Source organism: Buteo buteo, chromosome Z (genome assembly GCF_964188355.1).
Source record: "Buteo buteo chromosome Z, bButBut1.hap1.1, whole genome shotgun sequence".
Taxonomy (NCBI): Eukaryota; Metazoa; Chordata; class Aves; order Accipitriformes; family Accipitridae; genus Buteo; species Buteo buteo.
This window is the reverse complement of record NC_134204.1, coordinates 14589-40916: the sequence shown is the minus strand read 5'-3', so window position 1 is coordinate 40916 and position 26328 is coordinate 14589. Positions and strand designations below refer to the sequence as shown.

The 26328-nt window shown below is 54.5% G+C and overlaps 2 long non-coding RNA genes across 2 annotated transcripts; one reads left to right on the top strand and one right to left on the bottom strand.

Moving 5' to 3' along the window:
- Window positions 1-414: 414 nt before the first annotated feature.
- Window positions 415-9871, top strand: LOC142026957 (uncharacterized). Its single transcript, XR_012648960.1, has 3 exons — window positions 415-490; window positions 1007-1537; window positions 3806-9871. It is a non-coding gene; the product is annotated as an uncharacterized LOC142026957 (long non-coding RNA).
- A 4132-nt stretch (window positions 9872-14003) lies between these two features.
- On the bottom strand, window positions 14004-21833 carry LOC142027028 (uncharacterized). Its single transcript, XR_012648984.1, has 3 exons — window positions 21621-21833; window positions 20335-20476; window positions 14004-15356 (listed from the first exon to the last, which is right to left on the bottom strand). It is a non-coding gene; the product is annotated as an uncharacterized LOC142027028 (long non-coding RNA).
- Window positions 21834-26328: the final 4495 nt, after the last annotated feature.

Here is a 26328-nt window from a genome sequence, read left to right as displayed (position 1 = left end):
CCTCCCTTTTTCTATACCACTAATTTACTTATCAATACCCTATTACCACCCTTCTGGCCGCCTCCAGGATGAAGTTTATACAATGAACAAACTCCAGGTTTTATTACACTCTGAACTGCTGAATTCGTATTTTAGGTTGCCCCTAAGTCCTTCTGTGTGCCCCAAAGCCCAGTGTTTGTCATACAGTATGCCACGATGCCTCCTGTTTAGCTTTCCTCCCATCCCAGAGTTTTGCCAGTGCTTTTTTTGGTGTGCTTTTTCCGCAAACCGCGGAACTGCAGCGCCGCACCGCACAGGTGCGCAACAGCGCCGCCGCCTCCGCTGCTGCCGCCTTGTGGGCAAAGTGTGGTACTGCAGCCCGGCGTTCGCGCGCCGGCTCTGAGCCCTCCGGCGCGCCGTCGACGGCCGGCGCATGCGCGGTCCCCGGGAACAGCGTGGTGGCGCGCAGGGCGCGGGTCTCGGCGGCAGCGGGCGAGCGCCGGGACCGCGGGTGAGACGAGCGATCCCCTCCGGCGGGGGCGGGGGGTGCCTCCTGCCCGCCGGCCCCCCGGGGCTGGCGGGACGGGAAGCTGCGAAGCGGCCGCCGCGGCAGGCTCCCGGTCCGCCGGAGGCGAGCCGGGCCAGGGCAGCGCCGGGCAATTCCCCGAGAGCCGATAGAAGGGAAGAGGGGACGGAGGCGGGCACCCCCCAGGCGCGGCCGGCGGGCGCCTCCCCGAGTCGCCGGAGCTCCCCCGGCGCCTTCCCCCGGCCCCGCTCGGCCCGTGCGGCTGCCCCCAGCTCCAGCCCCTCCCCTGAAGCCTGTGCTGTAGCCGCAGGCAGCCCCCGAGCCCTGTCGTGAGGGCAGCAAGCTGGCCCTCCCATGTTCTCGAGTCTCCCTGAACGTGGGTGCCGTTAGCAGCGGCGCGGGGAACGAGCGGCGTCTGCGGAAGCCCCTGCGGAAGGAGGGGCTCCGGCCAGGGTCGAGCTACGGTAATAACGGTCACTGCTGCCTCTTTCCCTCTCCCAGAGGCCACGCTGTGAGTGCGGTTGTCCGCTCGTCCCCGGGGATGCCGTTGACTGCAGCAGCCTCAGGCTCGCGTGGGCTGTCTCTGCCTGGCCTCCCTCTCCTCGCAGCGCGGGAGCACAGAGGGACAGGCGGAGCGCTTGCTGGCTGTGGACGGGAGCTGCTGAAGCTGGAGAGGCCACAGAAAGGTAGAGAAGAAGAAACGGAAGGCCGGCCGGCAGCTGCCTCCTGCTGCAGGCAAGAGAGAGCCTGCCTCTCTGGGTGTGGGAGGATCCCTCCTCGTAGTCCGCAGCAGGTCAGGCTGCCAGGGTCTGTATGCATGACCAGCAGCGCGGTACGGCCACATAGTGAGCGAGCAAGCGAGGCTACGTGTCTAGGAGGCCTCATCTCGTAAGAGCCGCGAGACGCTCGCGTGTTCCGTTATGTGGAGGAGAGCCAAGCGACTGGAGTTACAGAAGAGGAAGGGAGGAGAGAAGGAGAAAGAAGCGTCTGAACTGGCAAGGTCTCCTGGCAGCTCCAAGAGCGAGAGCTGTGGTGAGTCCTGGGTCTCCGGGGCCCTGTTGCTCCTCTTGTGCCTCCCGGTCCCTCCCTCCCTCCCCCTCTCCTGACCCCCTCGCTTTCTCTTGCTGCTGTGACGTTTGTTTTTTTGTGTGTTTGTTTTTTATTATTTTTATTTTGCTTCCCTGTACCTCTCCTGTCTATTCTCTTGTCCTGCTCCCTCTTCCCCCCCCCCTTTCCTTCGACTGCCCCCCTTTCTTTTTCTCTCTGTGTTCTTGTCCTGCTCCCTCTCCCTCTCCCCGCCCCCCCCCCGCCCCGTCTTTGTCCTGCAGCCAGTCGCTGTTTTTTCCTTTTCCATCTCCTTGTCCTGATCTGCATCCGCCTCTTTCCCTGCCTCCCAATTTCTCTGGCCTGTTCCCCTAGTGTTCTTTTCCTCTCTGCACCTGTACGTGCCGCTCTGTGTCCCTGCCTTCCTATCTCTCTTCTTCCTACTTTCTGTCTCTATCCCTTTGTCTTGCTCGCCGTTGCTGTTTATTTTTGTCATTCTGGATCTCACTGTCCCCGTCCTCCTTCCTGTTCATCTCTTACTCTCTGTGACCCTTGGTGCTGCTTCCTGCCCCTTTTTTATTCACCCTCCCTCTCTCTGCAGGGCTCCTGATACCTCTCTTTCTAAATTCCCCAACCCCCTGTGCTTCTCACGCGCGCTCTCGCGCGCGCTCTCTCTCTCTCTCGTTGTCATTGTTCTTGTCTGTCGTGCTGTCTTGCTTCCTGTCCCGTCGTTTCTCGCTGTATCCCTTTGGCCCGCTCCCTGCTCGTATTCGTATTCCTCTCTGTCCTGAGGACCGTCCCAGTTTTTGATCTCCGTCCTGCCGCTGTCCTGATTTTTCCTTCTCTGCCATGTTCCCCGTCCCTCTTTCTGTCTCTTTTTCTCTGTCCCTGCTGCTTATTTCTCCATCTCTGTCCAGACCCCTGTCCCTTCCCCCCGCCCCGCCTTGCTGTCCCTCTGCCTTGCTTTCTTTCGCTACCTTTTCTGTCTGTCTTTCTCTGCCCCATTCCCTCTCCCGCCCTTTCTAGCTGTGTCCCCCTGTCCAGCTAGTTGTCGCTTCTTTCTTTTTTTCTGTTCCTCAGTATTTTTTTCTTTTTCCATATCTCTCTCCCACTGCCCATCGCAGTTGGTTTTTTCCCCTCCGATGCTGGCCTGCTCTTTGTCCCTTTTGTCTGTCTCCTCTCTGTCCTTCTGTCATGCTCCCTGTGTCTATTGAATCCCTTCATCTCTGTCCTGCAGCTCGTCGCTATTTTTTTTTCCCTCTTCCGTCCCTTTGTCCTGCTCCCCGTCCTTGTCTCTCTTTCCCTTGGTTCTGCCTCCCGTCCTTTTTTCCTTTCTTGCTCCATCTCTCTGTCCTGCTCCCTATCCCTCCCGCGCTCTCTCTGTTTCTGTGTCCTTCTCCTTGCCTTTCCCCATGGTCTCTGTCTTGTTCCCTCTTTGGTTTTCTTGTTTTCCGGGTGGCTGGGCCCGGCTACCCGCGGGGGTGCTTCGGCTGGGGGGTTTGGGGTGGGGGCCTGGCCATGCCGGTGATGGCGGGGAAATAAAGCCTGAAACAGCAATTGTGAAGCGACGCCCTGCCTGTGCTGGGACTGCCCCGCAGAGGCGTGGGGCCGGGCCCTCCGCAGGTCCCGAGCACTCCCCGAAACTACGTGTGGGGCCCCGGGGGTGCAGGGCTGTGGGGTGGCTACGCTCGGCGTCGCCCGTGGGCACTGCAGGGTCAGAAATGGAGAACAAGTTTTCTGTTCCTGGGGCTTGACAACAGGCTCGCGTGGCTGATTTGGGGGCTCGGAAACAGACCGAGCTGCGCGGCTTTGGGCCCAGAAACAGAGGTCCGGCCCTGCGTGTTTGGGCCTTGAGAACAGGCTCAGCAGCCGGGTTTTTTGGCTCCCAAATGGGCCCCGAGTCAGCTGGTGTGGGGGCCAAAAGCGGGAGCCGGCTCGGCTGGTTTTGCAGGCGTGTGGGAGGGTGTTGGGGGCTGCGGGGGGAAGCGGGGGGTGGGCAGAGTGCACGGACCCTCCCCGGAGATGGGGGTCTGGTTGTGTCGGACGCCGAAGTTCGGGAGGCCGGCACGCAGCAGGCCGAACTCAACATCTGCGATGGTCTGTGGGGGGGGAAAGGCGATTTTCAGACCCCACGTGCCCTCTTTGAGTCGAGCTCTTCTTTCTGCGCTGCTCAGAATAGTTATTAAGTAATTAATCGCACAAACTAACGGATATTTACTTGGCGTGTAACTCTGATGTTTAATCCTAACGCTCCAGTTTTGACAGCAGTTGATATACAACCTTATGGAAAGCCCAGACCGTTGCACATAGCTGGAGCTTGTAAGGAGAAGCAGCTGAAATCAGCCGGAGCTTCAGTGCGGAGCTGGGGCTTCAAGGAGCCAGAACTGTAGCAAGCGGGAGCTGGAACGAGGCGGGGTGTCCGCTGTCTGGAGCGTGCGTTAGCCAGAGGCAAAAGCACCTGCGGCTGTAACGAGCAGGAGGCGCGATTAGCTGGAGCGTCTTTTCGCTGGAGCGTCCGTCGGCCGGCCTGCGCTCCCAGCACGGCGGAAGAGCGGCCGGGCGCAGGCAGGGCTGTCCGCAGCAAGCAGCTCCGAGCAGCAGGGAGGTGAGTTGTCCTTCTGCCAGTGGGGACCCTGGCCTCTTCTGTCGGGGATGCAATCCACGCCACGCTCCTTTCTCTGCGTGGAGGGTCTGTCCCGGTCTGTTCCCGTGGGCAGAAGCGAGGTGGGGATCCCCCGGCTCTCCTGGGGCAGACCCCCCCGCGAGGGGGCGCGGGCGAGGTGTTGTTGTCCCCTCGGTACCAGGCAAAGGGGAGAGAAACCGGCCGGCGGGAGCTCCTGGGGTGCAGAGCCCTTCCGGCAGAATCCTCCCCTGTCTTTTCACCGTTGGCTGGGTGTGACAAGCAGGTTCATTTCTTTGTCTCCTCTTCTCCCAGTGTCACCTTCCGCGTCACACGAAGAAAATCCTGCCTGGTTAATTCCGCTTGCTGCTCAGGTCATCGCACGTATCGGGCTGGGGGGGCAGAGAGAAACACTTGTGAGTTCGAGGGCACTACAGATGCTCCACGTTAAACCCACAGAGAAGGCAAATTTGCTGCTAGTGCAGAAAAGACGATGGAAGAATTGCTGTTAACAGATCGCGCCCTGTTCCTGAACTGGTCCCTTGATGTGTTTTTGTTTCAGGGGAAAGAATGAAATTTCCTGTCTGGTAAATTCAGAGCTGCCTGTTAGCTTCTTCAGGGTCGAGTGTTTCTCTTCTCGCTGTTCATACTGATTTTATGGGCAAGTTGGAAATAGCCTTTTATTTTTTTATGTATAACTGAATTTTTAGGAATATGTGGTGTCCCTGTAGTTCATTTTTGAGCACCTAGATGCCAGTAGAAATGTAATGAGTGAAACGTGATGGGAGCTGGTACTTAAACTTGATTTTTATTTGGGTTTTTTTTTTTTTTTCCTTCCCCATTAAGAGTGTTGACAGCATGTTGTCCCATGGGACAATCCCCATTCCATTCAGCAGAGTCTTCAGTCTAGGACTTTTAAGTGAAAAAGTTTGTCCTTCCAAAAAGGGACTAGTCATTCCTAGGACCGAGGCATAGACTTGCAAGGAGAGTCGCTTAAGTACGTGATCGGAATGAAAGCCAACTTCCAGTTGATGTTGCTGCTGTTGGTCTTTGCTTTCATTGATTTCTCCACCGCTCCCTCGTGGTTGGGAGCTCTGAATTGTAATGTTTTTCAGTCTCTAATACATTTCCACCCCCCCCCCCCCCCCCCAAAAAAAAAGGAGAGGCAGTGTCTAAGAGTTAATTAGTTTCCTCACAAATGAGTGAGTAAATAAAATGTGAGTTATGATGATTAAAACCATAGAAATGACACCAGTCTTGCAGGTCTGGACTATTTCTGAACAGGCATTCATCACACGCAGAAGTCGTCAGGGTACGGATCACCTGCGCTTCGTGCTCTGACAAGACAAAATGCTGAGGCAGGGATGAGCTCTGAAAGAAGAAGGAAAAAAAAAAAGAAAAAAAAGAAGGATACAGGGTCACGGTTTTGTTTTGTTGTTGTTTGTTTTTAGAGAGTGCAATATTGACTGGTGCCAGCCTGCAGAGCTCTTCTGCTGCCTGACCTCTCCTTCTCTTTCATGGCTGTAATTGTCGTTTGGATAATTGTAGAAGAGCAATTAAGTTACTTGCCTCTGTGAATGTGCTAGTAATACCAGGAAGGCAAATGCTTGAACCAGTAGTGAATAACTGGGCTACAAGTAGAATTTCTGAAGGAAGAACAGCAGCAGCAACAGGAAGCAAATAGCAAGTGACCAAAAACTTGCGTGTGTCAAACGCATCAAAGCTTTCTTGCCGAATGTTGTTTGGCAATATGTTCCAAATGGCTTTTGTTGGTAAACGTAAATTTTCAGGAAGTTCAGGGCTGTGTATGGCAAAACGCGTCCCTCTGCTTACGTGTCCTGCTACATAAATAGCGTGGGTCAGTGGCAAGTCCAGTGGCAGGGCTGCTGTTCCCTACTCTCGACGTTGCGGTATTTAGACCTTCACGGACGGGCTGAGGAACGGAAGGAGAATGCCCGTTTTCTGTAAGGGCTCAGAATGCCGACCCTTTTCTCTGCCTGCCGCTCCCCTGTGCGTGAGATGAAGCTGTTTTATTTTTCTCCCTTGTTCCTGGTCTAAATATTTCTGGAGCTGTTGCTGCTGTGGGTTTGCAATTGGTGTTACTGCGTTTTTGTAGTGTTCTAGCGATGGGTCGTTTCTGCTGTGGCGAAGCGTCGAGATACGGTTTTTGGTTTAAAGCGTCAGAAACTACATTCACCGAAGCCGGTAAGTCGCAGCGTAGGGGAAACCGATCTGGCGCGTGCAGCTGTGCTCGCAGGGATGCTGGGTGGCTCCTCATCAAAACGGCAGGCTGTGTGCGTGGACATCCGTAGGGTCGCGCTCTGGGTCCGAGAGCGTTAGCGTATTTTTGCTGTTGGAAGATGGAATGGAGCGTGTGCCTGTTAAATCTCAGGGCGGTCAAAAGCTAGGAGGGACCCTGAGCGGGTTTGGTGGCACAACTGCAGTTTTAAAAGATCTTGCCCGTTCGGAGCAACGGCCTGGAAAAAATGATTCCTTTTTTGCAACGAGGCAGTTCACAAGGACAGAGGTGTTGCTGTGCTCTTTAGCAAAAACACTCAACTTGGGATGTATAGGGTGATGAAGCCTCGGCTATACTAAGGCTTGAGAAAATGTAGGTAGGTCTCTATGTCTGTCACCTGCATGTATCTAGGAAAGTGAGTTCTAGTGAAAGTAAAGTTGCCGATGAGTCAAAAAAGAAAGGAAAAAAATAAAAAGGCACGGTTGTCTGAAAAATGCAAAAGCTCTAGTGGCCTGTGTCAACAACTGTTCCGAAGATGACGCAAAAATACTTTTTCCTCCGCTCAGTCGTACTGTCTTCACAAACCTTCACAAAAAAAAAAAAAGGGCAGCTTTGGGTTCCTACCCAGCTTTGTGCTAATGTTTTTTTTTCTTCTCTCAGCTGGATGTCAGCTGGCACCGTTTTGCCGTGGTTGCCCTTTCTTCTGCCGTGACGGTACGAGACAGATGGAAAGATTCCGTAGTGGCCTGCAAGTACAAGGTACGCCTACAATGTGTGTCTGCATTTTTCCAAAGGTACTTGCGGTACGGACTTTAATGTTGAGAGTGTGCCAACTCTCCTTCTACTTTTTTTTACGTGAAATATTTTAACAGAAATACTAAAAATAAGTTCTGTTCCGGAGCGTGTTACACCTATACAAAGTTTACTTCCCTCAGTTTATTTTCTCTTCCTGAAAGCATAATCTTCTGTTGCTGTGTGCTTGCTAGTAAATGATACTGTGAAAATAATTTTGTCCTAAAAGAGGGAAGGAACTGTTCGTAGGAGTTCAGCTGTTCAGAAGAAACAGACTTTGTTTTCATGATAAAAGCTTTATGCTTTTACAGTCAATGATTTTTTTTTAAATATCTTACAGTAGTAGTCAAAAACGTTACGGAGATAATTAGCATCTGTACTAAAGCAATCAAGGTCAAAGAAGAGACGTGGACAAAACAGGACAAAACGGGCGTCGCATCTGTGTGTTTTCCAGGCTTTCCCAGGAAGCGTTAGCAGCCTTGTAACTAGTGACAGTGAGTCCTGAGGTGTTTTTGATGAGTTACTGCTTCAGTAATGTATTTTGTCCTTTAACCTACAGTGTGTAATTTTGACTTCAGTTGGAAAGAGATTTTCCAAAATGGAAGTCTTTCTCTCTCAAAGAAATTTTGTTTTAGGAACTTCCCATCAGAGTGGATCTTCAGAGGTGATCGACTTGACAGTAGAAGTCATCAGTAACGAGACTTTTCACTCTCTTTTAAAAAAAGAAAAAAAAAAAAAAAGTCAGTTTCCTTCCAAAGACCCAAGCACAGCCCATCTTCCTAAAGTTGATGGCATCACTGGTCTTTGGTTTCTCAGTTGTAACAGTCGAGATAACATGAAAATGTGTTGCTCTGCATGCTTCAGTACTGCCAAAAGCTTTAGGAAACCCGCCAGTCCTTTTTGGTGGTCTGAGGTATTGCAGCACTGGGGATTTTACAAATTGACTTGCATTGTTTAAACTGCAACTGCCAAATAGCTGTAGTAAATGATTTATTAGGTGTATGTAAGCAATTTAGGTATTTTTCTAAACGTTTAAAAAGAGAGGCAACTGAATGTTATGGGTTTTTTTTCCTGATGTTTTGACGGAGTGCTCTGAAGTACTTTCTTTCTGTCTGGCTTTCAATGGTGCGTTTCCCTGGCGGTTCAGTAGCACCTCTCTTGGGCAGCTCAGCTGGCCAGGTGTCCCTCCGCGTTCTGTAACACGCACAAAAACCCCTAGTCCCATTATAACTGTGTACTTTGGAGAGAGATAATTTAATGGTATGAATTCAGAGCTGTGCAAGTTAAGGTAATGGAAAAGGAAAATCAAATACTTTTACAGTATAAGTATTTTTATTGGACGTATATAAGCATGGGCACGCCTTTTTAGTGTAAAGTGAATTATTGAGAGTTATTCTTTATTTTTCCTTTTGGTCTTTGGAGTTTTCCACTTCACTTTCAGCTTTATTCACCAAACGAGCGAGATGCAAAGCAGCAGCAGCAGCACAAGGGCTGTAGCTGTTGTGGTGGATCCGTAAGCGTAGATTCTGATTGCGTACGACCTCGTCCCGCAGCCTCCCAGGGTTATCTCCCTGCAGCGGTGCTGTAAGGAAGGGAGGAGATGTTTTCCAACACCGGCGAGAGTGTTTACTTGTATGCTAAGAAGGTGTTCAAAATGGTATCGATTAGCCTAAATACTGATTTTAAGTGTTCCAGTCGCTCTTAACTTTTAAAGGAGGCGGTGTATTTCGAGCTGACCTGTTTACCTGGAATCCTGCTTTAGCTCAGCGACTCTTCTTGTGCGCCCCCAGCCTCTGCTGGCAGGGCAGTATGAGAAACTGGAAGGTCCTTGACTTAGTATAAACACTGCTTAGCAACAACTACAGCATCGGGGTGTTGTCAACGTTATTCTTGCCCTAAATCCAAAATGGCCCTGTACCAGCTAGTCGGAAGAAAATGAACTTTATTCCAGCCGAAACCAGGACAACCCCAAACCCCCTGATTCTGGGTCTGCAACGGGAAAAAACAAACGACTTTGGGACTCCTGGGAAAGCCAAATCCGCCTGGATTGGTGCAGCTGGAAAGCAAAAAACCCACCCCATTTTCATGCACAAACCCACAACCGAAAGATCACCCCTTTTTATGTTGTGGAAAAGCACTGAAACACACCCCAAACTGAGTATTTTGAAAAAGCAAAAAACTCCCCAGTTTGGGGAAGATTGGAGGTGAAGCACAAGCAGTTTGAGGGGCGTTGCTAGGGGTCCTCCCAGCGTGGATGATCTGGTGTGGATGCTCTGTTGCGGGTTATCCCAGGTGAGTTACCTGCTGTGGATCATCCTGGGTGGACTCCCTGGGGTAGGTCATCCCCCCCCGTGTCCCCCCATGCACCTCTGTACCCTCACCCTGCTGCTCCAGCCCGCCCCCTTCACCCATGTGAGTTTTTAACCCACGCGAGTTGTTTCCCCCCGCATCCCCTGCTCTTCTATCTCCTGCCCCCCCCGCTTCCTTTCCCTCCTCATTGCACACCCCACACTCCCCCATCATCCGTCAGGCTCCAGACCCCTGGCATGCTGCCTGCACCCCATTTTCTGTCATTTTTTCTTCTTCTTTTCCTTACAAGTTGTTGTTGTTTCTTTTAAATGATTAAACTGTTTTCGTTTCAAGCCACAAGTTTTCTCACTTTCGCCCTTCCGATTGTCGCCCTGTCCCACTGGGGGCGGGGGAGTGAGTGAGCGGTCGCGTGGGGCTTTGTTGCTGGCTGGCGTTAAACCACGACACGAGGTGAGTTGCAAGCCCTGCCTGGCTAATGCTGGAGGCTCTCTATGTTCCTCCTGCCATCTTGACGGGCCGTCCTTGTTCTTCATTGCCGCTTTCTAGCGAGCGCCTCTCGCTCTGTAAGCGGCAGTACTGGGGCTGTGCAGGTACTGCCTGTTGCAGGCAGCAAAGGGCAATTGTCGCTTGCCGGCGGGAGCGGCAAGGAGTGCGGAGCCGCGCTCCTGTAGGGAGCAAAGATGGAACCTCGAGGGCTCTATGGTCATCTGCTGAGGACTACTAATATCCCGACAGGCCTCTTTGCTATCCCTGCTTCACGGCTGATTCCTTTGCACGCCGGAGGGCGGGGCGGTAAGTAACACCGTGCAGCGTCTCTTCGATAAGAGACGAGCCCCGCACAAGAAGCCTTGCGTGCGTGCAGGATTGGGAGAGCAGAGTTCTGATGGCTCAGAGGTGAGGAAAGGTGCGCCCACCCCAACCGAGCCCCAGGGTCGCCAGGGTATCGCTCGCTTGCAGGTGGGCATCTGGTGCGCTGGGACGCGGCGTTTCCTGCTGGACAGAGCTGCCCCTCTGGCACAGAGCAGCTTTGGGTCTCTTGTGGCCTGCCTTCAGGCTGTCACCGGAACCAGGCGTTATTTTTTTTTTAAATCTCTCGCCAGCATCTGTTGGCTGGCTGCTGTCACTCCCGCAACCCTGATGCCACATGCAGAGGGATACAGCAGTCCCTGGGGCTTGCTCCAGGGGACACCCCCCCCCCCTTCCCCCCCCATTTGCAGGTTCCCTGTGCTGCTTCTCCTCTCTAGATAATGGGGTGGGGAGGGCAGGGGCAGAAGCGACCACCCGAATGGTCTGTTCTTTGCACTTGACTGCTGTAAACGCTCCAGCCACTCGGGTGCTTTTTGGAACGGAGGCGCTGAAGATGACTGCCCGGGCTGCGAGTGGGGAAAGGGCAGGGCAACGTAAGCCCTGTGCCCCCAGTAAGTAGTTGCCGCCTGTGTCTGGTCTCTACTGGTCTGAGCTGTCAGTCGTCCCTCATCCAGCTGATGCTCCGAAGAGGATCGTTACGGGGATGCGGATGCTGCTGTCCGGTGACCGAAGGTGGGAAGTGGCGTTGGGGAGGGGCGCATGCGCGGTGGCGTGCGTCGGTTGGGGGGGGGGGGGGGTGTCCAGCTGTTGCCGGGCGGTGCAGGGGCTTTACGGCTGCTCGGCAACCGCGCATGCGTGGTTCGACTTTTACGGTGCTGGCCCCTGTTGCCTGGCAGCGAGCCGCGACATGACGCCTCGGCAATCGCGCATGCGCGGCGGCGCGGTTTACGACCCGCTCCTGTTGCCTAGCAACCGAAACACGTTACGGCAGCTCGGCAAGAGCGCATGCGCGCTGCGGTTTTACAGCGCTCGCCGCTGTTGCCTGGCAACCAAGACGCGACGCGACGCCTCAGCAACCGCGCATGCGCGGCGGCGCGGTTTACGGCGCGCCTGCTGTTGCCTAGCAACCGAAGCGCTTTACGGCTGCTCGGCAGCCGCGCATGCGCTATTCGGCTTTTACGGTGCTGGCCCCTGTTGCCTGGCAACCGAAGCGCGACACGACGCCTCGCTATCGCGCATGCGCGGCGGCGCGGTTTACGGCCCGCTCCTGTTGCCTAGCAACCGAAACGCGTTACGGCAGCTCGGCAACCGCGCATGCGCGTTGCGCCTTTTACGGCGCTCGCCGCTGTTGCCAGGCAACGAAAGCACGACACGGCGCCTCGGCAATCGCGCATGCGCGGCGGCGCGGTTTACGACCCGCTCCTGTTGCCTAGCAACCGAAACACGTTACGGCAGCTCGGCAAGAGCGCATGCGCGCTGCGGTTTTACAGCGCTCGCCGCTGTTGCCTGGCAACCAAGACGCGACGCGACGCCTCAGCAACCGCGCATGCGCGGCGGCGCGGTTTACGGCGCGCCTGCTGTTGCCTAGCAACCGAAGCGCTTTACGGCTGCTCGGCAGCCGCGCATGCGCTATTCGGCTTTTACGGTGCTGGCCCCTGTTGCCTGGCAACCGAAGCGCGACACGACGCCTCGCTATCGCGCATGCGCGGCGGCGCGGTTTACGGCCCGCTCCTGTTGCCTAGCAACCGAAACGCGTTACGGCAGCTCGGCAACCGCGCATGCGCGTTGCGCCTTTTACGGCGCTCGCCGCTGTTGCCAGGCAACGAAAGCACGACACGGCGCCTCGGCAATCGCGCATGCGCGGCGGCGCGGTTTACGACCCGCTCCTGTTGCCTAGCAGCCGAAACGCGTTACGGCAGCTCGGCAAGGGCGCATGCGCGCTGCGGCTTTTACGGCGCTCGCCGCTGTTGCCTGGCAACCAAGACGCGACGCGACGCCTCGGCAACCGCGCATGCGCGGCGGCGCGGTTTACGGCGCGCCTGCTGTTGCCTAGCAACCGGAGCGCTTTACGGCTGCTCGGCAACCGCGCATGCGCGGTTCGGCTTTTACGGTGCTGGCCCCTGTTGCCTGGCAACCGGAGCGCGACACGACGCCTCGCTATCGCGCATGCGCGGCGGCGCGGTTTACGGCCCGCTCCTGTTGCCTAGCAACCGAAACGCGTTACGGCAGCTCGGCAAGGGCGCATGCGCGCTGCGGCTTTTACGGCGCTCGCCGCTGTTGCCAGGCAACGAAAGCACGACACGGTGCCTCGGCAACCGCGCATGCGCGGCGGCGCGGTTGACGGCGCTCCTGCTGTTGCCTGGCAACCAAAACGGGGCCCTGGCTGTCGGGAGCCGCGCATGCGCGGTGGCGCCTTTTGCCGCCCTCCTGCTGTTGCCTAGCAACCGAAACGCGGTACAGCAGCGCGGAGCCGCGCATGCGCGGTGGCGGCGCGTTTCGCCAGCGCTCTCTTCCGCCGCCTGTTGAACAGACTTCGGTACTGCAGCTGGGGTGCCGCCCATGCGCGCTGGCGCGTTGTGCCAAGCGCTCGCCGCTGCCACCCCGCGACCAATGTTCGGTACTGCAGCTCGGAGGCTGCGAGTGCGCGGGGCTGCCCCGGTCCTGCACGTGCCGTCCGACGGTAACGGCAATGCGGCACCGGCGGGAGGTGCCGCCGCGCTCGTTGCTTCCTCCCGGTAAGGAAACGCCGCCGGCAAGGAAAGCTCGCACGGGCTGTCTCTGCCCGGCCTCCCTCTCCTCGCGGCGCGGGAGCGCAAAGGGACAGGCGGGGCGCTTACCCGCTGCGGGCAGGAGCTGCTGCGGCTGAAGCTGGAGAGGCCACAGAAAGGTAGAGAAGAAGAAATGGAAGGCTGGCCGGCCGGCAGCTGCCTCCCGCTGCAGGCAAGAGAGAGCCTGCCTCTCCGCGTGTGGAAGGATCCCTCTTCGTAGTCCGCAGCAGGTCAGACCGCCGAGGTGCACCGCAGGGTCCGGATGCAGCACCGACGGTGCGGTACGGCCACGTAGCGTGCGAGCGAGCGAGGCTCCGTGCCTAGGAGGTCTTGCAAGACCTATGAGACGCGTGTTCTCCTAGGGGGAGGACGGCCGCGCCGCCGGAGTTACAGAAGAGGGGGGGAGCGGGAGAGGAGCAGAAAGAAGCGTCTGAACTGGCAAATTCTCCTGGCAGTGCCAAGAGCTGCGGTGAGCCCCGGGCCCTCGGGGCCCTGTCTCCCCTCTTCCGCGTTCTGGTCCCTCCCTCCCCCTTCCCCTGGTCCCCTCTCTTTCCCGCACCGCTGCCTTTTTTTTTTTTTTCTCCTTTCCTCCCTTGTACCCCTGATACTGAAAAGCCGGTCGAAGAAACTCCCTAAGACTCGTTTTGGAGTTTTAGAAAGCAGGCATTCTTCATTGCAGCGCTGGATGCACGGGGGATAGTTCCACCTAGCGTGCATGCCACAGCTTTAGCACAAACAGGTTATACAGAATAACTAATTGCATGTTAATCAGATTAGTATACATATACATAAAAACGACGGCAACCGATTATCAGAGTACTGCCTACGTCCGATCACGTGCAATGAAGGATCCATTTGAGACGAAGGGCTGCTTTTGCAGCCACCGACCCATCTGAAGTTCTTGCTGGCTGTCCTCGAAGTCTTTATTCTTGTCCTTGTTCTTTGATCTTGAAGCTTAACGCAGGTTCAATCACGCATGGTCAGTTTCAGCATTGTTCTCATCCAGCGTACAGGAACATCTAGTCATAAGAGCAAAGAACTGCAAAACTTAGGAGTACCTACCTCTGCTAGTTAATTGCTTGGCTATACTTTTGTCTATTGTTTCAATCGTAGTGTTAGTATAAGATTTCTAATAATTATTTACCAAATCTCACTTTTGCAGTCACCTAGCAGCAAACCAGTTTCCACAGCTGGTACAAAATATTAAAACCATCCCAATATTTAGACGTGCCATACAGAATGTATGGAAATAGGCTACCAGAGGTGTCCGAGGGGCAGAGGGAGCGCCGGGGGGCGCCCCGAGCCCCGGAGCAGACTCGCTGGCAGGACTCGATAGGCACGCGACTGACTGAATAAACGCTGGCCGCCCGTCCCCTTTGCCCTCCGGGCTGCGTTTGCGCTCCCTTTGCACGAGTGGAGGGGCCGTGAGGGAGCCCAGGGGAGGAGGAGGTGAGGCGCTGGGGGGGTCGGGCCGTGTCCCCCCTGTTCCTGCTGGGCTCCAGCTGTTGCAAATATTCCGGTAAAGAAATCAAAATTTAATCACATAGAAGAGTTAGGTTTGATTAAGAAGTAAAATTGTGAAGCATAACGTATAGGATCGTTAAGTTTGAAACGTAGCCATAGAAACTTTAGGAGGAGCTGTGTTACGCGTGACTCTAGGAACCTTAATATTGTTAAAGTTTGAAAGAGCTAACCCTAGAAACCTCACCAGGAAGTTACTGGTTCTCCTACCTTCTGTTTCAGGAAACTAAGGAAACCGTCGTGGACGCCAGTTTGCTGCTTGGAAACCCCCTTACCCTTCCCATCTCGATTTGAGGATCGAAGATGCCAGTCAGCAGAGCTAAGTGTAACTGACCAATGATTGTTTTTAAATAAGAATATTGATAAGGTTATATAATCAAAGGACCGATCATTATAAAGGTTAAATTTAAGAACGAGCATAGTATGCATTTTTACGGAAGGAGCTTAGGTAACAATGACCTGACAGGAAAAGTCTGCAAAAACTGATGGATTTTGATACTAAGCGGGACACGCCTTTGGAGGAGCGATCCCCCGCGTCCCCAGCGCTGCGATAAACAAAGTGCCCGCTTCTTAACTTCAGGTTGGTGTTAAGGAGTTTTATTCCGGATTTCGGGAACGGTTTTGGCGACCCAGATGGGACCTTGCGAGTGAGACTGGACGAGATCGAGTGTCGATCGAACTCCGGACGGCACCGAGGTATTCTCGGGGAGAACCGTCACCCTCGACTCGCAAAGCTCCTCGCAGCGTTCCCTGGAAAAAAAGGTAAGGCGCCGCTTCTTTGGAATTTGTTTGGAAAGCCTGCCCGTGAGGCGCGGCGAAAGCTTCGCAGGGTTGGGGCTTGGAGGGTCCCCGTCTGCAGTGGAAGCCTAGGCGTCTGCCCGTAAGTCATAAGCGAAAGCTATTGCTGGGTTGGACTTTGTGTATTATTTGGGACAACTGTCATTTGCATTTGTTTGGTATTTGGTATTTGAATGTATAGAAGTATAAAGGCATTAGCAAAATTGTTTAAGAATAAGAGTGCAGGAAATAGAACCGCTGATGAAAAGTTACCAAAACCATCACCGTTGGGACATTTATTGGCACATTGGGGTGAATTGCAGGAAAAATGGTAAACAAACAGAACTTTGAGTTACAATACTATATTGCAATTACTGTTGTTTTGTAGGAGAGAGAGTAAATGGAATAAAGTGCCATAGGTAGATTTGTTCTTTTTAAGTGAACGTATCTGACGGGGACCGGAGGGGAGTCTCCCAGCAGAACCTCTGGTTACAGCTAAACCGGGAGAACAGAAAACTGAATTTGAATTGACACTAGAGTCACCTTTTCAGTTTTAAATACCTTAGAGGGAGAGTTAAGTTTTGAAGAAATTGGTCGTGTCGGTGCAACAAGTGAACGAGAAACTAGACCCTTCTTTAAATCTTTAACAATGAAATTAGGAAAGCAATGGGTCACTCAGCAGTTTTTGTATGTGCCAGATTCTCCTAAAACCCTGTTAAGGAGAGATCTATTTGAGAACTTAGAGGCAGAAGTTAAATTAAAAAATGGAGAGATTAAAACTTCAATTCCAGAAACGAAACTAAACGTATCGAAGCAGTGGCTTTGTTGTTAACAGGATGGTTAGCGAAAGCAGAAGATTATACCAGTCAAAGTCTAATGCTGTAATTCCAATCGTCTGGACTGGGAAGTTCCCGGTAAATCCAAAAAGCAGAACCTGTGAGAGTTGATTTAAAGCCAGGATCGAATCCGGTAAGAATTAAACAATACCCCCTAAGACCGGAAAGTCGGAAAGGGTTAGTAATGGTAATACAAACGTTTTTAAGATACAAATTGTTAACAGAATGTGAATCCAGATATAACACCCCGATCTTGCCTGTTAAAAGGCTAATGAAAAAGATGGTAGATTAGTTCAAGACCTCCTCAGAGCAATAAATCAAATAGTACAAGATATTCATCCGGTACTAGCAAATCCTTATACTTTGTTAGCAACCCTAACGGAGAAACAAGAATGGTTCACAGTGTTAGACCGAAAAGATGCTTTTTTCCGTATTCCCTTGGATCCCGGTAGTCAAGAGGTTTTTGCTTTGGAATGGGAAAATCCTGAGACTGGGAGAAAAACACAATATACGTGGACAGTCTTGCCTCAAGGCTTTAAGAATAGTCTTACCATTTTTGGAAATCAATTGGCACGAGAATTAGAGATTTGGAAGAAAGAAAATAATCAAGAAATCTTGCCGAAATATATGGATGATCTGTTAATTGTAGCTGAGACGGAAGAACAATGCACAAAGTTAACTATTAACTTTTTGAACTTTTGGGGAATCAGTGGATATCGAGTGTCAAAAGAAAAAAACCCCAAATAACCCAGAAAGAAGAAACTTATGTAAATGAGTTTTAAAATCCTAAAAGGACAGAGACAATGGGGAACTGAGAGAAAAGAGGCAATTTGTCGTCTCCCCGAACCTAAGACGAAAAAAATTAATGACGAGCGTTTCCGGGAATGGTCGAGTGGTGTCACCTGTAGATGATAAATTGTGGCTTGCTGGCCCGACCTTTATAGGAGCAGCTCAAAACCTCAAACAACGGATTGGACCGATGCCGAGAAAGCTACTTTCCAAGAACTGAAACAGGCTGTAATAGGGGTGCCAGCCCTAGGCCTGCCAGATCTCACAAAGAAGACACTTGAACTTTTTGCTCGTGAAAGAAGAGGTATAGCTCTGGGTATCCTGGCCCAATATGTAGGGCCAAGTGGGCGAGCTGTGGCCTACTTCTCGAAGCGATTAGGTAATGTGAGTCTGGGATGCTCTGGTCGTCCGAGAGCCGTCGCTGCAACTGTGCTACTGATCCAGGAAGCTCGTAAGTTCACCTGAGGACAAAGGATTAGAGGACAAAGGATTACTGTACGTTTCCCATATGATGACTGTTGTGCTAAAACAGAAAGGGGGGCATTGGGTATCCCCTAGCAGGATGCTGAAATACCAAGTGGTGTTGCTGGAACAAGATGATGTTTACCTAAACACTACTACCACCGCTAACCCTGTTGCGTTTTCAACAACTGACCAAGTTAAAGGAGGAGAACTGGAACGTGACTGCTTGCAGACAATCGAAAGAGTTTACTCCAGCTGACTGGATCTCTGAGATGTGCCGCTAGAAGAAACAGATTGGGAACTACATGCCGACGGAAGCGGTTCCATCTGTGAAGGAAAACGTTTATCAAGATAGACAATAACTACTGAGGAGGTAATTGTGTTGCCAACTTTGCCTTCGACGATATCTGCCCAAAAGGCTGAATTGATAGCTCTCATTCGAGCTCTGGAACTAAGTCAAGGAAAGCGAGTCAACACTTGGACAGACTCAAAGTATGCTTTTGGAGTAGCACGTGCGCATGGAGCGATACGGAGAGAAAGAGGACCGTTATCTGCGCAAGGAACCACCATTCAGCACGCAGAACAAATACTGAAATTGTTAGAAACCATTCAAAAACCAACAGCAGTCACGATAATGCACTGTAAAGCACATCAGTTACGTAAGACCGGTCCGAACGCAGGTAACCGACTGGCCGATAAAGCTGCTAAAGAGGCTGCGGAAAAAGGCATCCTAGCACTAGTTCCAGAGAAAAGTATAAAATTGCCTAAAGAAACTCCAAATTATAACGAAAAAGATGAAGAATTAATTATTAGATTGCAGGCTAACAAAATGAAACAGGCTAGGCTGTAACACCGACAGGTCAAATAATAGTCCCACCCACAATAATAAGAGAAATTGCCCGAGCTGAACATCACAAAGTATATCGGGGAACAGAAAGTGAAATACGACAAAGATTGTTTAAACAATTAGAAGCGGATGTGAAATTTATATATAAAAATGTCCCCCAATCAGTAATAAGATCATCTTTGGGATTATGAAATAAGGAAATTTTTTAGGAGAATATTAGCAAATTGACTTTATAGAATTGCCTTGAAAAGAAGGATCTATCCTAGTTTTAGTTGATATCTTTACTGGGTGGCCCGAGGCTTTCCCTTGTCGCACCAACAAAGCAAGGGAAGTACTCAAAGTCTTGCTCAAAGAGATAATACCAAAATGTGGGGTGCCTGTAAGAATGTCATCTGACAATGGCCCTCATTTTATAGCAAAGATTATGAGACAAGCTGAGCAAAGTATTATCTATAGTATGAGACTATCACACCCCACATAGACCACAAGCAAGTGGGGAAAAAAAAAAAAAAAAGAGAGAGAGGGAGAATGAACTATACCCTTAAGCAACAGTCGAGTAAAATTTGTCAGGAAACCTCACTCCTCACATGGGTTAAAGCATTACCCGTGGCTCTATTAAGAATCAGAGTACAGCCAGAAGAGAAAGAAAATTTAAGTCATTATGAAATGTTGTATGAAAGACCATATCAAGAGTCCTATGTTCTGAGCATCTTGAGTGCCTTTGGAGATAGGTTTTTAAAAGGTGTTATGATTTCTTTAAGCAATTCTTTTCAGGAACTTTGTCAGTATGTCTCCACAGCTGGACCCTTAGAATTGGACGTAGCAGCGCATCCCTTCCGACCAGGAGATTAGATTGAATATATATAAAATCACGGAGAAGTGGAAAGGACCGTATCGAGTCATTTTAACAACCCTTATAGCGGTAAAGGTCTGGGAGAAGAACCTTGACTTCATTATTCAAGAATAAAGAAAGCACCAACAGGAAATTGGAAGTCTAAAGAAACTGGCCCTTTAAAACTGAAAATCTATAAGTAAGTTTCACATTATCTATTTGGGAAAACAGTTGTGTAAAGTTTATAATATTGGGGTTGCTATTAGGAATATTGTCGAGGGCAATAATCTTTTTGTGTGTTTACAGGGTGTATGTATTTTTTTTTTGAGGGGTTCCAAACATGAGATAAACAAAATGAAACAATTATTGTTTGAGCTGTGTTAATCTTGATATTAACCGTTTTTGTAATTTGGTTTAAAAAAACAAAAATCTAGTTTTGTAACTGATTCAAAGTTTTGTAAAGACACAAAATTGAACCTCAGTAACAGCCTGCCTTTCGATTCCAAAGTCAGATGAAAATCTAGTTCCGTGGAGAATACTGACATTGAATTTAACCAAAACTTGAGAAAAGATGCAGAACAATGAGAATCATTTTAGCAAATTAAATGGGATGGATTTAAAAGGCAATTATTTTTTTTAAATTTGAAAGAAGGAATTAGAGCGTTGTGAATTATAACATTACCAAACCATCCACCTCATGGACAAAAGAATTAATTTACTCGCCCGTCGGGAGAAACTTGTACAGGCACCCGTTGGGGCTGTCAGTTGCCAAAACCGTAGAGACAAGTGCAGGAAGGAACTTGGGATCATATTTAAAATATAAAACGATGTTTAGAATTTCCTGGAGTTCCAGGATCCTTGTTAGAGCCATCCACCCAGAGTCAGGACCATCTATGGAAATTCAGACTGGTTTAGACAACCAGAGAAAAATCACACATCCTAAACAGAGCTGAATGAAGGTTTATACTTGCAGCTCCTCTGACCCCAAACTCCAACGACTTTCTCTAGTAGCTAAAGCTCTCGGATGGGGATGTGTTTGTAGAAAGTATAATAATATTTTACATGATCTTTGGTCCCCTCTTAATAACGGAAAACATTTAGCTTGGAGTTGACTGTATTAAAGGACAGGTGAAAAGTTCAGGGTTAACTGTTTGGGTGACTAGTGATGATATATGATCCACTCACCTTTTCATGAAGGAGAAAGGCAAATCGTGGACTTCAGCCTTAATAACTCTCTCCTCTCTCTGGAAGAAATCTCCCTTGTGGCCTCGCTGGTGGACCCGGGTAAATCGAAAAGATGATACCTGGCAATCGCCAAGTCTTAGAACTAAAATAAGATGGGTATTAAAATCTGTATTTTGACCCCAGTTAACACCCCTTCCAAATGAGATGACTCTTGACATCTTTCATTCAATCAAGGAAGTGCCTGCTGCTTAACTTCCCAGGGGTGTTGAGGAGTTTTGTTCCGGGTTTCGGTCCCCCAGCTGCGGGCCGGGGCTGGAGGAGCCGCAGGTGCGGGCAGTGAGGCTGCTGGGGCCGGCCCCTCCCTGGAAAGGGGGGGCTGCCGGGGGAGGGGCCGGTGGGAGCCGAGGCAGGAGCGGAGCGGTGGCCGGGCTGCGGCTGCCCCTCGGGAGAAGGTGAGCGGGGCCGGGCGCCCCTCGGACGGCGACCGTCGGAGGCGGGGGTGTCCCGGGGGAGGTGGGGGCCGCCGGTGCAGAGGCCGGGGGGGAGCCCTGGGGGCTCACAGGGCGGCTGGGACCACGTGCGCGCGGGGGGGGGGGCTCACAGGGGTGCTGGGAGCAAGTGCGCGCGGGGGGGGCGCAGGGCGGCTGGGAGCAAGTGCGCGCGGGGGTGGGCTCACAGGGGGGCTGGGAGCAAGTGCGCGCGGGGGGGGGGCTCACAGGGGGGCTGGGAGCAAGTGCGCGCGGGAGGGGGGCTCACAGGGGGGCTGGGAGCAAGTGCGCGCGGGGGGGGGGGTGGGCTCACAGGGCGGCTGGGAGCAAGTGCGCGCGGGGGGGGGGTGGGCTCACAGGGCGGCTGGGAGCAAGTGCGCGCGGGGGGGGCTCACAGGGGGGCTGGGAGCAAGTGCGCGCGAGGGGGGGGGCCGCAGGGCGGCTGGGACCACGTGCACGCGGGGGGGGGGTGGGCTCACAGGGCGGCTGGGAGCAAGTGCGCGCGGGGGGGGGTGGGCTCACAGGGCGGCTGGGAGCAAGTGCGCGCGGGGGGGCTGGGAGGAAGTGCGCGCGGGGGGGGGGCTCACAGGGGGGCTGGGAGCAAGTGCGCGCGGGGGGGGGTGGGCTCACAGGGGGGCTGGGAGCAAGTGCGCGCGGGGGGGGGGCTCACAGGGGGGCTGGGAGCAAGTGCGCGCGGGGGGGGGGTGGGCTCACAGGGCGGCTGGGAGCAAGTGCGCGCGGGGGGGGGGGGGCGCAGGGCGGCTGGGACCACGTGCGCGCGCGGGAGGGGGTGCTCACCGGGCCCCGTGGCGGGGCTGCGCAGCCGGCCGGTGGGTTCCGGGGAAAGCCCCGAGGAGGACGGCGGGGTCCGTGTGGGACGCACGGAGCGGCGGCGGCCGCTGCCCGGAGCCGGAGCCGGGCGGGGGGGTGCCGCGCCGCGCCGTGCCGGAGCCGGGCGGCGAAAGCGCGCCGGAGCTGCCCGGAGCGGCGCTGGGGGCTCGGCGGGAACTGCGGCTGCGCCGGCGTGGGGGTGGGCGGAAACGGAAGCGGCGTCCCGTCGGGGTCAGGCAGCAGGGCAGGCTGCCTCCCGGGGCATGCGGGGAGCTGTAGTTTTCGCGGTCTCGGCGGCCGGGCGGCAGCGTGGCTCTCGGGCGCGGCGTAGTCCTTGCTGCCGCCGCGGCCCCCGGAGTCCGACCAGGTCAGACGCAGGAGCGTTGCCGGTTTCGTGTGGTTTTCCGCGGGCTTCCCGCTGCACCTGCTCCCCGACCAGCCGTGCGGACGCGCGTCCCGGGCGCATGCGCCGTCCTGCGCGTGGGGCAGCCCGGCGTTCGCTCGTCGGCTGCGGCCCCTCCGGCGCATGCGCGGTGTCCGCGAGCAGCGTGGTGGCGCGCAGGGCGCGGGTCTGGGCGGCAGCGGGCGAGCGCCGGGACCGCGGGTGAGGCGAGCGATCCCCTCCGGCGGGGGCGGGGGCGGGGGGGTGCCTCCTGCCCGCTGGCCGCCGGGCGCTGGCGGGACGGGAAGCTGCGAAGCGGCCGCCGCGGCAGGCTCCCGGTCCGCCGGAGGCGAGCCGGGCCAGGGCAGCGCCGGGCAATTCCCCGAGAGCCGATAGAAGGGAAGAGGGGACGGAGGCGGGCACCCCCCAGGCGCGGCCGGCGGGCGCTTCCCCGAGTCGCCGGAGCTCCCCCGGCGCCTTCCCCCGGCCCCGCTCGGCCCGTGCGGCTGCCCCCAGCTCCAGCCCCTCCCCTGAAGCCTGTGCTGTAGCCGCAGGCAGCCCCCGAGCCCTGTCGTGAGGGCAGCAAGCTGGCCCTCCGATGTTCTCGAGTCTCCCTGAACGTGGGTGCCGTTAGCAGCGGCGCGGGGAACGAGCGGCGTCTGCGGAAGCCCCTGCGGAAGGAGGGGCTCCGGCCAGGGTCGAGCTACAGTAATAACGGTCACTGCTGCCTCTTTCCCTCTCCCAGAGGCCACGCTGTGAGTGCGGTTGTCCGTTCGTCCCCGGGGATGCCGTTGACTGCAGCAGCCTCAGGCTCGCGTGGGCTGTCTCTGCCTGGTCTCCCTCTCCTCGCGGCGCGGGAGCACAGAGGGACAGGCGGAGCGCTTACTGGCTGTGGACGGGAGCTGCTGAAGCTGGAGAGGCCACAGAAAAGTAAAGAAGAAGAAACGGAAGGCCCTCTGGCTGGCAGCTGCTTCCCGCTGCAGGCAAGAGAGAGCCTGCCTCTCTGGGTGTGGGAGGATCCCTCCTCGTAGTCCGCAGCAGGTCAGGCTGCCAGGGTCTGTATGCGTGACCAGCAGCGCGGTACGGCCACGTAGTGAGCGAGCGAGCGAGGCTACGTGTCTAGGAGGCCTCATCTCGTAAGAGCCGCGAGACGCTCGCGTGTTCCGTTATGTGGAGGAGAGCCAAGCGACTGGAGTTACAGAAGAGGAAGGGAGGAGAGAAGGAGAAGGAAGCGTCTGAACTGGCAAGGTCTCCTGGCAGCTCCAAGAGCGAGAGCTCTGGTGAGTCCTGGGCCTCCGGGGCCCTGTTGCTCCTCTTGTGCCTCCCGGTCCCTCCCTCCCTCCCCCTCTCCTGACCCCCTCGCTTTCTCTTGCTGCTGTGACGTTTGTTTTTTTTGTTTGTTTGTTTTTTATTATTTTTATTTTGCTTCCCTGTACCTCTCCTCTTCTGTCTATTCTCTTGTCCGGCTCCCTCTTCCTCCCCCCCCCCCCCCCCCTTTCCTTCGACTGCCCCCCTTTCTTTTTCTCTCTGCGTTCTTGTCCTGTTCCCTCTCCCCCCCCCGCCCCCCCCCGCCCCGTCTTTGTCCTGCAGCCAGTCGCTGTTTTTTCCTTTTCCATCTCCTTGTCCTGATCTGCATCCGCCTCTTTCCCCGCCTCCCAATTTCTCTGGCCTGTTCCCCTAGTGTTCTTTTCCTCTCTGCACCTGTACGTGCCGCTCTGTGTCCCTGCCTTCCTATCTCTCTTCTTCCTACTTTCTGTTTCTGTCTCTATCCCTTTGTCTTGCTCGCCGTTGCTGTTTATTTTTGTCATTCTGGATCTCACTGTCCCCGTCCTCCTTCCTGTTCATCTCTTACTCTCTGTGACCTTGGTGCTGCTTCCTGCCCCTTTTTTATTCACCCTCCCTCTCTCTGCAGGGCTCCTGATACCTCTCTTTCTAAATTCCCCAACCCCCTGTGCTTCTCACGCGCGCTCTCGCGCGCTCTCTCTCTCTCTCTCGTTGTCATTGTTCTTGTCTGTCGCGCTGTCTTGCTTCCTGTCCCGTCGTTTCTCGCTGTATCCCTTTGGCCCGCTCCCTGCTCGTATTCGTATTCCTCTCTGTCCTGAGGACCGTCCCAGTTTTTGATCTCCGTCCTGCCGCTGTCCTGATTTTTCCTTCTCTGCCATGTTCCCTGTCCCTCTTTCTGTCTCTTTTTCTCTGTCCCTGCTGCTTATTTCTCCATCTCTGTCCAGACCCCTGTCCCTTCCCCCCCCGCCCTGTTTGCTGTCCCTCTGCCTTGCTTTCTTTCGCTACCTTTTCTGTCTGTCTTTCTCTGCCCCGTTCCCTCTCCCGCCCTTTCTAGCTGTGTCCCCCTGTCCAGCTAGCTGTCGCTTCTTTCTTTTTTCTGTTCCTCAGTACTTTTTTCTTTTTTCCATATCTCTCTCCCACTGCCCATCGCAGTTGGTTTTTTCCCCTCCGATGCTGGCCTGCTCTTTGTCCCTTTTGTCTGTCTCCTCTCTGTCCTTCTGTCATGCTCCCTGTGTCTATTGAATCCCTTCATCTCTGTCCTGCAGCTCGTCGCTATTTTTTTTTCCCTCTTCCGTCCCTTTGTCCTGCTCCCCGTCCTTGTCTCTCTTTCCCTTGGTTCTGCCTCCCGTCCTTTTTTCCTTTCTTGCTCCATCTCTCTGTCCTGCTCCCTATCCCTCCCGCGCTCTCTCTGTTTCTGTGTCCTTCTCCTTGCCTTTCCCCACGGTCTCTGTCTTGTTCCCTCTTTGGTTTTCTTGTTTTCCGGGTGGCTGGGCCCGGCTACCCGTGGGGGTGCTTCGGCTGGGGGGGTTGGGGTGGGGGCCTGGCCGTGCCAGTGATGGCGGGGAAATAAAGCCTGAAACGGCAATCGTGAAGCGACGCCCTGCCTGTGCTGGGACTGCCCCGCAGAGGCGTGGGGCCGGGCCCTCCGCAGGTCCCGAGCACTCCCCGAAACTACGTGTGGGGCCCCGGGGGTGCAGGGCTGTGGGGTGGCTACGCTCGGCGTCGCCCGTGGGCACTGCAGGGTCAGAAATGGAGAACAAGTTTTCTGTTCCTGGGGCTTGACAACAGGCTCGCGTGGCTGATTTGGGGGCTCGGAAACAGACCGAGCTGGGCGGCTTTGGGCCCAGAAACAGAGGTCCGGCCCTGCGTGTTTGGGCCTTGAGAACAGGCTCAGCAGCCGGGTTTTTTGGCTCCCAAATGGGCCCCGAGTCAGCTGGTGTGGGGGCCAAAAGCGGGAGCCGGCTTGGCTGGTTTTGCAGGCGGGTGGGAGGGTGTTGGGGGCTGCGGGGGGAAGCGGGGGGCAGGCAGGGTGCGTGGTCCCTCCCCGGAGATGGGGGTTTGGTTGTGTCGGACGCCGAAGTTCGGGAGGCCGGCACGCAGCAGGCCGAACTCAACATCTGTGATGGTCTGTGGGGGGGAAAGGTGCTTTTCAGACCCCACGTGCCCTCTTTGAGTCCAGCTCTTCTTTCTGCGCCGCTCAGAATAGTCGTTAAGTAATTAATCGCCCAAACTAACGGATATTTACTTGGCGTGTAACTCTGATGTTTAATCCTAATGCTCCAGTTTTGACAGCAGTTGATAGATAACCTTATGGAAAGCCCAGACCGTTGCACATAGCTGGAGCTTGTAAGGAGAAGCAGCTGAAATCAGCCGGAGCTTCAGTGCGGAGCTGGGGCTTCAAGGAGCCAGAACTGTAGCAAGCGGGAGCTGGAACGAGGCGGGGTGTCCGCTGTCTGGAGCGTGCGTTAGCCAGAGGCAAAAGTACCTGCAGCTGTAACGAGCAGGAGGCGCGATTAGCTGGAGCGTCTTTTCGCTGGGGCGTCCGTCGGCCGGACTGCGCTCCCAGCACGGCGGAAGAGCGGCCGGGCGCAGGCAGGGCTGTCCGCAGCAAGCAGCTCCGAGCAGCAGGGAGGCGAGTTGTCCTTCTGCCAGCGGGGAGCCCGGCCTCTTCCCTCGGGCATGCAATCCACGCCACGCTCCTCTCTCTGCGTGGAGTGTCTCTCCCGGTCCGTTCCCGCGGGCAGAAGCGAGGTGGGGGTCCTCCGGCTCACCTGGGGCAGCACACCCCCCACCCCCCCCCCCCCCCGCCCCCCGCGAGGGGATGCGGGCGAGGTGTCGTCATCCCCTCGGTACCGGGCAAAGGGGAGAGAAACCGGCCGGCGGGAGCTCCTGGGGTGCAGAGCCCTTCCGGCAGAATCCTCCCCTGTCTTTTCACCGTTGGCTGGGTGTGACAAGCAGGTTCATTTCTTTGTCTCCTCTTCTCCCAGTGTCACCTTCCGCGTCGCACGA